Source organism: Pinus tabuliformis, chromosome 6 (genome assembly GCF_031772625.1).
Source record: "Pinus tabuliformis cultivar Carrire ecotype Pingquan chromosome 6, CPIR1, whole genome shotgun sequence".
NCBI classification, from domain to species: domain Eukaryota; kingdom Viridiplantae; phylum Streptophyta; class Pinopsida; order Pinales; family Pinaceae; genus Pinus; species Pinus tabuliformis.
In genome coordinates this window covers 944,246,483-944,256,747 of record NC_142292.1, presented here as the reverse complement: position 1 = coordinate 944,256,747, position 10,265 = coordinate 944,246,483, and the positions used below count along the sequence as shown (strand labels likewise).

Below are 10,265 nucleotides of genomic sequence, written 5' to 3'. Positions count from 1 at the left end.
TGTAACATCATTTGTAAACTAGTCTTGAATGTACAAGTGTTTCATGCAGTCAAATGATCAACCTTGGGAATTGCACAATCTATTTTGGAGAATTTCCTGAATAATAAAGGACTAATTTATCAAGGAATTGTACATGGAAACAGGGGCTCAATCAGAGGCAAAATTTGACTAAGTCTAGGTTAGAGCTTCTCAATGAGGAGAAAGATAGGTTATTCACTTGTAGGTTGAGCTTAGATTGAGCTAGCAACTGTAATACATCTCTATTCATCATATTAATGCAAGCAAGCATTGGGGTTTTTAGCAGATTACTTTCCGTTAGAAAAAATATTGTGTGCATGTGTTTTATTTCTCAGTACCTGTTTGTGATTGATGTTCTAAATTGTGAATTGATTTCCACAGAGTAGTAGAGTAGGTTTGTGTCTTGTGACTTTGACTAAAACTTCATGAGCAATTGCAAATCTACACCATAATTTCTACAATGTAGTTGAGGCATTAATGAAACACATCTGCCAACTAATAGTCACATGTGTGGGTAAAAAAAGAGCAGAGGAAAATCGTCGAGTACCTCAGAGCATGATAAAAAATACATGTAAAGCTCCATATGCCTCATAGAGGCACAACAGATGGAGCCTATAAGTAAAAAAGGAAAAAGACAACCCAATTACTTCAAAAAGGATTTGGCCCAATTAGTACACAAAGGATTAAGCTTCTTTGATCACTTTGTCAATGAGGAGCTCAAGGAAAACCATACCAGACTAAAGAGACATCCCACGCTTAGAAGAGTGTCTGACTCCATATTCTGCACCGAGATACATGTAGGAAGGAGATGTCTCTGAAAGCAAGTAATAGGGCTGAGATATTTTCCATATAATGGTGGAAATATGGGACCTCAAGAGAATCCTTCCCTTCAACCCATTCAATTACAATCCTAGAATCCCCTACAATCTTGAGCCCATTAGTAGCGAGCCATGTTGCACATTGGAGGGATCCCCACAACGCAACCACCTATGCCCTGCAATAAGTACCACTACCTCCATGTAGAAGAAAAAAAATGAGCATTTAGGGAAAATATTGATGGAGACCCACATCCACATTTACCCCTAGCAAAGGCTCCATCGAAGAAGGCTAGAGTGAGTGAATCCCCTAGATCCTTGAATGAAATAGATCAGCGTGATGGTCTTGGGTGCATGGGCCAATCTCATTGAAGAAAGCAACAATCTTGAGGCAAGTGGCCAAGATATTACGGGGTACATTTTCAAAGATGTAGGCATTTGTGGAATGCCAAATTTACCAGAAGAGGTATAGAGGGAGGCTTATGTATGCTTTCAGTTATGAAGACCAAAATCAAAGACAAGGGAATATAGATGAATGTATCTCCTGCTTGCCTGAATAGGGTTTTATTGTTCAACAAAAAATGATTAAAAAGTAGCAAGAAAATCAAATGGCAAAGGAATAGGAAGTCCATGATTGGAATGAACATTTCCAAAATGGGGCATGTAATGTCGGCCCTAGCTATTACATTCATTGAATGCACTACATGATAATGCTAACATTAAAAATTGCAAGGTAGTAAGGTAAGCAAATCTCCTGCAACTAAATATGATTTTGCATTAAATACATGCAGCAAAGTATGAGTGGTATCCAAGAGTTTATTTATTGAAATTTTCATCATTCGTGAATTATTGTCTATTAAATATAGCTAGCACAATTACATTAATAAATAAATATCAATCAATGTTGTCATAAAAATATATATATATATATTTTTTATTTAGCAACTTGACCATTCAATCCCATATATAATACACATTATTCTTCAATTTTCGGAACCCGAAAAACAAAAAAAATGTCAATGTTTGGACAACCTAAAAATTCTAGGTGGTGCCTACCTAACTAACCTATAATTTTCGGAACCTGAAAATCATGTTCCTCTTCGGTTGAAGATCTATGACCCAAAATAAACATTACTGCATAATTTAGTTTAGGCCAATCCAAAATTGTATATATATAAACCACAAACAATATGTACAATGGCTTTTCATTGCATAATTTACATTAAGCCCACCCAAAATTGAATATATAGAAACCACAAACTATATGTACATTGGTTTCTGGAAAATGTGACATCTGGAAGAACGATTTTTTGCTTTGAAAATGGGTAAATTGATACCAAAAGAAGAAGCCTTCTCCTTCGATATAAGATATATGAAATAATGCTACATTTTAGTGTTCATTGTATACCTTCTATTTATAAATTTGAATTGTTGGATCCATATTTTATTTTCCAATCTAGGATTGCAGATCTAAGTTTGGAATGAGAATATTCTTGTCTACGGTTTGATTCGTCATTGGGGACGTATTGTTGTTTTCAAGACAAGTCTTAATGATGATGTACTCGTACACGAAACCGTCCCCCGTGATATGAGGATCTTCCATGACTTCCTGCATACAATAAGGCCAACATATTTTCCGTATTAGAGATTACAGCTAGATTTTCACGAGTCAAGCACATGGATTTTTGTTTACTTAAATGAGGAGATCATTTCTAATGGAGATGGGTTTTCTTTCAACTTAAATCATCATAGTCACACATCATTTCTTGAAATGAAACCTGGGTGAGAAAAGCTAACCTGGAGTATAGGACAAAAGAAGTGATGAGGGGGCATAACATCAATTTCCTCTCTGACATGTCTGATTTGAGTAACAACAAGAGATTTGAATCTATAAAGTTTTGGCAGAACATCCTTTTCCAAGTCTGGCCTTTGCCTCCGCCGAAACTCTACACATTTAAACCCTAACAGTTCTAATTCCAGAGCTTCATCAAGAGGCCAATCTCCAGCATTTTCGTCTAGGATCTCCTGAAATGAACCATCCTCAATGGTTGTTTCAACTGCATCTGTTACAACCATGGGTGGTCTTCATATCAGCGATTGCAGAATGATTATTCCCAGAGCATACAAATCAGACTTGGGGCCAAGAATACTAGTCCTTTGGTACTCAAGATCAATAAAACAAAATGTGCCTGCAGGTACTGTGCTATTGTATTCGGTTAGCATGGTTGTGGTCATCGTAGGCACAAGCCTAGCAAGACCCGCATCATCGATTTTGCTAACGAAGTTGTGATCCAGTAAGATATTTGTAGGTTTTAAGTCACGGTGAACAATTGCTGTGGATTTGCACTGTGAAGAAAAAGCAACGCAGATGCCACTTTTCAAATGATTCTGAAGTGTGAAAACCATGGAAGATGAGCATTGTTTCCCTTGCAGAGAAGACGATCTTCTAGACTACCATTTTCCATATATTCATATATCAAACACCCATGTTCAGGGCAGGCTCTAAGAAAAAGTACCATGCAAGGGTGACGAACTCGGCTCAAAATCTCAAGCTGAACAATTTAGGAAAAGAAAAACACCCAACCAAAGATTTGAAAACAAAATAAGTAGAAACCCAAGTATTAAAAATCCTCTACAAATTCATTTTATTAAGTTTTAGATTTTAAGATCATTAACCATAAGTAGTGCTTTAAAGATTTAATACTTCTCGTTGAAATTCTTGAAAGACTTGAGTTGCTTCATTTTTAAGAATCTTGATTGCCACTGTGGTATGTTGCAAAGTGCACATGTAGACAACACCATAACCTCCCTCTCCTATCTTGAGTCAATCTGAGAAGAAATCTGTGGCAGTTTGAATTTCTTCTATTGAGTATCTTATGTATCTGTATCCTTGATGGGTAGATTCAAGCTTTTCCTATGCTTTCTTTCTCTCTTCTGCTTCTATTGTGGCTCTTAGTTCTTTCTTAGGCCTCCTTTTCAGCAAGTTGTCTAACTGTTTCAGCATGTAATATTGATTTTTTGAATTAATACTAACATGTAATATTGATTTTTTGATTTTTTTTTCCAAAATGTTATAGGTAATGGCTACCAAGATGATGATCAAATTGATGATCCAGACTATGCTAAGTATACATCAGGAGATGATGATGATGAGGATGGTGATAACATTGGCGAAGGAGATGATGATGATGAGGATGGAGATAGTGTTAGTGATGATGACAAGGATGAGACTAATCAAGATGGCCAGGATGGTGACCATGACAATGATCTTGGTGGGGGTAGCTACGCATGCGCATGCACTATTTTTTATGAAGAATTATTTTGTAGAATCATATTCCTATTTTTAGATGGATGTTGTGAATTTATCTTAGAATAATGATATCTATGAAACATTTTGATTTGTTAATTATACAATGACTTGGCTTTGATTAAATATTATGATGATATTGTCAATATTATATTTTTATTTGATGTTTATATGGGAAATTGTCACCATTATTTTAATGGAGAATTATTATGTATGGTGATATTACCATCTTTGGATGTATGTTGTGAATTTATCTTAGAATAATGATATTCATGAAATATTTTGATTTGGTAATCACATTTGAATTTTTGTTGATTTGATTATGTTGCTATTTTATATATGTGTGTTGAAATTGTCAATGAATCATTATGTTCAAGGATATTGGCAGTTGCTCTACCTACACAACTTTGCACAAAAATATGTCCTACTATACCCCCTAGTCTATTTGCTCGGAGTTTCCATGATTCGAATTTTAGTCACTGGAGTTATAGAATCTGGTTATACTTCTTGTGGATATCTAGGTGTATTTTCATTAATTTGATTAGTATGTACTAAAATGAGTCAAATGATCTCTAAGAAATAAGCTAATATCGAGAATAACTCTACTTGTTTAAGTTGTTGAGTACTCATTGCCGAGAAAGCTTAAATTAGCTCATACTATGTTACATTACTCTGCATTATAGACAATGCATATACGAAGAAGCACTGTCTCCATTTATTCATATTAGATAATACTAACCATAGGATAAGTAAGGAACAATGAAACCATTGTATTTTAGTGATTGTGTATACCTTGGATCCAATTATTATGGATTTATTGTGTCATAACTTTCCTAATTGACACGAGTTTGTGTAAAATGGATTTCTTGCAAAGTAATTGACATGAGACTATGTAAAAGCAAATTATTTATGAGAATTCTTAGTAGTAGATAAACTACAACCAACATCTTACATATCTTCATATTCTTATTATCCATTTGGGTCATCGGAAGAGGTGACCAAAGGTTCCTTTCTTGTGTGGATGTGAATTTATTTTGGAATAATGATATTTGCAATGAGTGTTGACTTGGTAGTCATATATTTAAATTAAAATGTGTTAATGATTTTTTATGGACAAATATTGTATATGATGACATTGCTATTTTTTTGGATGGATATTGTGAATTTCCCTTAAATTTATTTATAAACATTGTTATCAATTTGAATTTTGGTATATTCTGTAATGATATTTAAAATCTGTGATATATTTCACTATTCAATTGAAATTAGTAAATTGAATCCATAAAGGGGGTCATAAATGGGGAAAAAAAAGTACAGTCTACACAAGAAGTTAAATTTGGATGTAAAAATGGATGTAACCATGGATACAAAATTGGGAGTAGAATTGGATGCTAAATTAGGCATTAAAACAAGATGCAAAGAAGGACACAAAAAGTGTTTTAAACTAGAAGTAGAAAAAGGTGCAACAATAGACACAAACAAGGGAAAAAAACAAGGCATACAAAAGGATACCAAATTGGGCACAAACAAGGATGCAAAAATGGACACCAAACTAGATGCAAAAAAGGACAGACAACTAGATATAAAATAGGATGCAAAAGGGGATGCCAAGTTGGGTGCTAGAAAGAAGAAAGAAATGATGCAAATTAAGATGCCAAATGATAATGCAAAGAATGGTGTAAATTTGAGATGCAAACTTGGGCGCAAAAAGGAAAAAGAAATATGTAAGAAAGGACATAAAACAAGATGCAAAATGGGGCTAAAAAAGGGTGAAACCAAGGACGCCCTATTGGAAGCCAAAAATGATGCATAATTAGAAGCAAATTTAGAATCAAACATAGACACAAAATGAGATGCAATTGTGGACACAAAATGATGTAGAAAAAGGATGCAAATTTGGATGGCGAAAATGATGTAAAATTAGACACCAAAAATGATGCAAAATTCAAAGAAAAAGTGGACGTAAATAATGGTGCAACATTTGACACATAAGTAGACAAAAAAAAATAGTGAAAAAATGGGCATAAAAATAGCTCAAATTTGAATGAAAATTGAGATGGAAATTTGGATGCAAAAAGTGATGCAAAACTTGGTGCAAAAACAAATGCAAAAGTGGACGTAAAAAATGGCTCAAAACTGAATCTAACATTACACACAAAATGGGATGATAAGGTAGACACAATCATGGCTTAGCATAGAATGCTCAGAAGGATGTAAAATTGGATGCAAGAAATGGTGTTAAAAACAATGCAAAATTGGATGCAACAAATGATGCAAAATATGGTGCAAAATGGAATGCGAAAAATGCAGACAGATCAAAAGTAAAAGTGGATGTAAAAAATGGTCCAAAAAAAGATGCAAAAACGAGCACAAAATGGATGAAAAATTTGGTGCTAAATAAAATTCAACATATGATGCAAATATTGGCCCCAAAGATAGTGAAAAACTAGATGCAAAAATAGGTACAAAATTAGAAGAAAAGACTAGTGTAAGACTAGATGAAAAACCTAGCGTAATAATAGATGCAAAATCTGGCACAAAATGAATGCAAAAAAGGTGATAAATTGGATGAAAAACACTGTGTAAAATTGATGCAATTGATGGTGCAAAAATGGAAGCAATGAATGACACAAAATAGGAAGAAAAAAATGATGAAAAATAGATGCAAAAAATTGCACAAAACTAGAAGCAAAACCTATCATAAAATCAGATGCAAATCTTGGTGCAAAATTTGAAGCAAAAAATGATGTGTAATCTGGTGTAAGGAAGGATGCCAAATCTAGCATGAAAATGGATGGAATATCAGGTGCAAAAAAGGACGCTTTAAAAAAAGTACAATAGAGTTAGATTTAGCGGCAAGTTGCTCATCCCAATTGTAAAAAAGAATGCACTAAAATCGGGCGCTAAATCTGATACAAATTGTCTGTTTTGTTGTAGTGAATCTAGCTATTACTTAGATATTAGTTATTTTTAATTTTATCATGAGAAGAGTGTCCAAATATGCATAGAATGAGTGCTTAATGTCGTAATAATTCATACAACTTTATGGCCTTTTATCACTAGTTTATAGAGTTGTTTCATAAACGAAGGAACTAAAAGATTGTTATCTTTACAAGAATTGTTATAATCAGTTCATAGTCTTAGTCTTAACATTATTAATTAGATAGATTGTTGGCCATTGCATTCTTAAGGCAATATCATAAAGCAACTTTCTACTAAGGATTAAGGAGTTGCATTGTGGCACTACTTTTTCCTTTATAAGCATGTTGCATTAAGATACTAACAACAATCTAAATTATAATTGTATTTCTAATTTACAATTAACATTTCTTTGTTGTTATGTACTCCTTTTTTCATTGGCTTAACATTATTCATCTTTCATTGAGATAGTAAGTTAAATGAGTTTTTGGCCATCATTATTCTCTTGTATATATGTACATTTATATAGATTAAATAGCAGTTTCATTTATGTATTATAGTATTTATTTTTTGATTCTCTAACCTGATTCTACAGCAAGATTCTGTAGCAAAGTTATTGTGTTATATTTTTGAAATCTAGTTTCTAAATGTGCAAATTAGAATTACATAACATTTCGTAGTTTTTTAAGGGTGAAACTTACAATCCTTTTATTTCAACAAACATAACAAGTTTACACTGTTTACTTTTCACCATTTCATTTATATCGTTAAATTGATTATTAACTTGTAGTTGTAATTTAACCATAGAATAGTATAAAGCTATTTCATATTAGTATGGGATAACCGTAGTTTAGATTAGGATTAGTTTTCCTCATATTCATTTCTTCGAAAGAGGAAAGGATCTAAGGCTAACAGAGCCTATAAATCCATCAAGGGTAGCCATACCAAATAGCTTGGGATATTAAAGAACCTCGGTCTGGGCTATTCCTCCCTTGTTGACTAGGGTGCACAGTGATTGTATTAACATATTCATGTTTATGCATGTTTTCATTGAAACACTTTACCATTTATTGTAGAATTATACTATTATGCTAATGAGTATCTGTTGTTAATAATTATTACATATAAATGGATTGTAAAGTTATATTTGATAATAATGTAATCTATGTTAATTTAAAGAAAAAAGGTCGTTCTCAAAAATAAATTATTATTTTTATGTAAAATTTGGTTTGATTATCACTATTGGATGGAACGATGGAGGTCACGCAATTCCCTAGGGTTTGATCTCTTTGTGGCCCTCTACCTATTTCCATCACTGGTTTCATGCCCATGAGTTACCACATAGACAAGCCTTGGTGCAATGGTGAAGCCCTTCACATCCTCCAAGGTGATGATTGAAGGGATAATTTGGCTCATTATCCTGTGGAAGGGTCCAACCCCTACTATTTTGCACAAACCATTCTTGAGGGTACGAAATTTCTATGTTCTGTTAAAATCATTTGTATATTAGCTCCCTATAAACTTGTAAAGAAGGAATAGTATCATAGAAAGGCATCCAAAGCTTAGATCTACGATGACAACATGGATTTTCCATGATGGTCATGATAGGCATGTACTATGGGGCCATTAGCTAACCATCCACCTTTTTTCACATAGGGATATCATACTATTACTCCTAGATTGAGTCTTATATTAAGTTGGAAGAGTCATAAGAATGAAGGAGGAGATGTTCCACTCCTTGCAACACTGGACCGCAAGAAATAATTCTCGTGGGAAAGTGGCACCATCAAAGATTAGAGGCAGTCGAACTTGCCAGCATGCGCATATAAAAGAGGGTTCTTCCAAATATTCATAAAAACTCTATCTGATAGATCCATATTGATTTGGGACAAGGATAAGGACTCAGTGGAAATCCTCAAAAACAAGATTTAGTTGCGTGAGGGGATGCCCATAGTAGATCAAAATCTCATCTCAAAAGGGAAATAGTTATAAGACTTGCAGACTCTCAAAGATTATAAGATAATCAAAGGCTCCACTCTTTCTATGGTCTCAGGATTGTATGGTGGAACTGGACCTTTCCCATCTGTCTCCTACAAAGAAGTAGCTAGAGGAGGTGTTGGACATGTTAAGGCTACAACCCTAGATAGGAATTTTCCCAGCCCTTACATAGTGGATAAGAAGGAGGAATACCCACAGATAAATTTCAAGAACTCACAAGTAAACAATATGTTCTCATATTTTTACAAAGAGATTGTAAAATGTAGATTTAATGGTTTTTTGCCTAAAACTAAAGACCTTTACCAGTGGATCTACAAAAAATGGACCAAAAAATGCGACATCTACTTATGCTCAAAAGGTTTCTTCATAATATGCCCTTTCTTAAAATCATATTACCAGAAAATTCTGAAGGAAGGATCATGGTTCTGGGGAAGACTTGGGTTATTCACTACTCCCTAGCTTCCAGATTTCAACTCATCTACCATGGAAGTTACAAAAATTCCCATTTGGATTTGTTTGCAAAACCTCCCACTTCCATTTTGGCATCATGAAGTACTTGAAGACATCGGAAATGCATTGGAAGTATTCGTAAAAATAGACAATGAGATAATAACAAAGGGGCTTTTCACTTTTTCCTGCATTTTGTGTGAAGATCGGCCTCACAAAGGGGTTGTCATACCACATCCAACTAAAAAATTGTCACTTCCAATGGACAAGGAGTCTTGATTAATAAAAAAAACCTTCAGATGTCATGTGTGTAACCTAACAAGACATTTACAAGACAATTTATCTCTAGCCAAAAAAACAACAAATAAGAGGAAAGGACCATGGTCTAAAACAAAAATATTGCATCCCTATGAGCCCCCTTTCTTCAAATAATGAAGAAGTGGAGAATTAAAAGGACCCCCTAGCAAAGGAAATGATGAAATGAATGAAAATGACACTCAAGAAGAGCTCCCTCCATAGACCATAGATCCCAATAAGAACATAGAAATGTTAGTCACGTCAAATCTCTTAGTCATTGAAGCAGCAACATCAAAGAAAGAAATGATTCTAGGAACTAAAAGATCACACGAAATAGAGAGCTTCGAATATGAAAAGAAGCTCCCCCTTCCTCTGAACACGATGGACACAACATTGGTTGTTATCCAACATGGCCTAGGGGTATGGAAAGAAGTAAAAAATAATAAAGGGAAGAAAGGAAAAGT

The 10,265-nt window shown here is 34.0% G+C and overlaps 1 pseudogene; it reads right to left on the bottom strand.

The window, feature by feature from the left end:
- Positions 1 to 2,289: 2,289 nt before the first annotated feature.
- On the bottom strand, positions 2,290 to 3,837 carry LOC149262032 (U-box domain-containing protein 34 pseudogene; annotated as a pseudogene).
- Between the last annotated feature and the right edge of the window lie 6,428 nt (positions 3,838 to 10,265).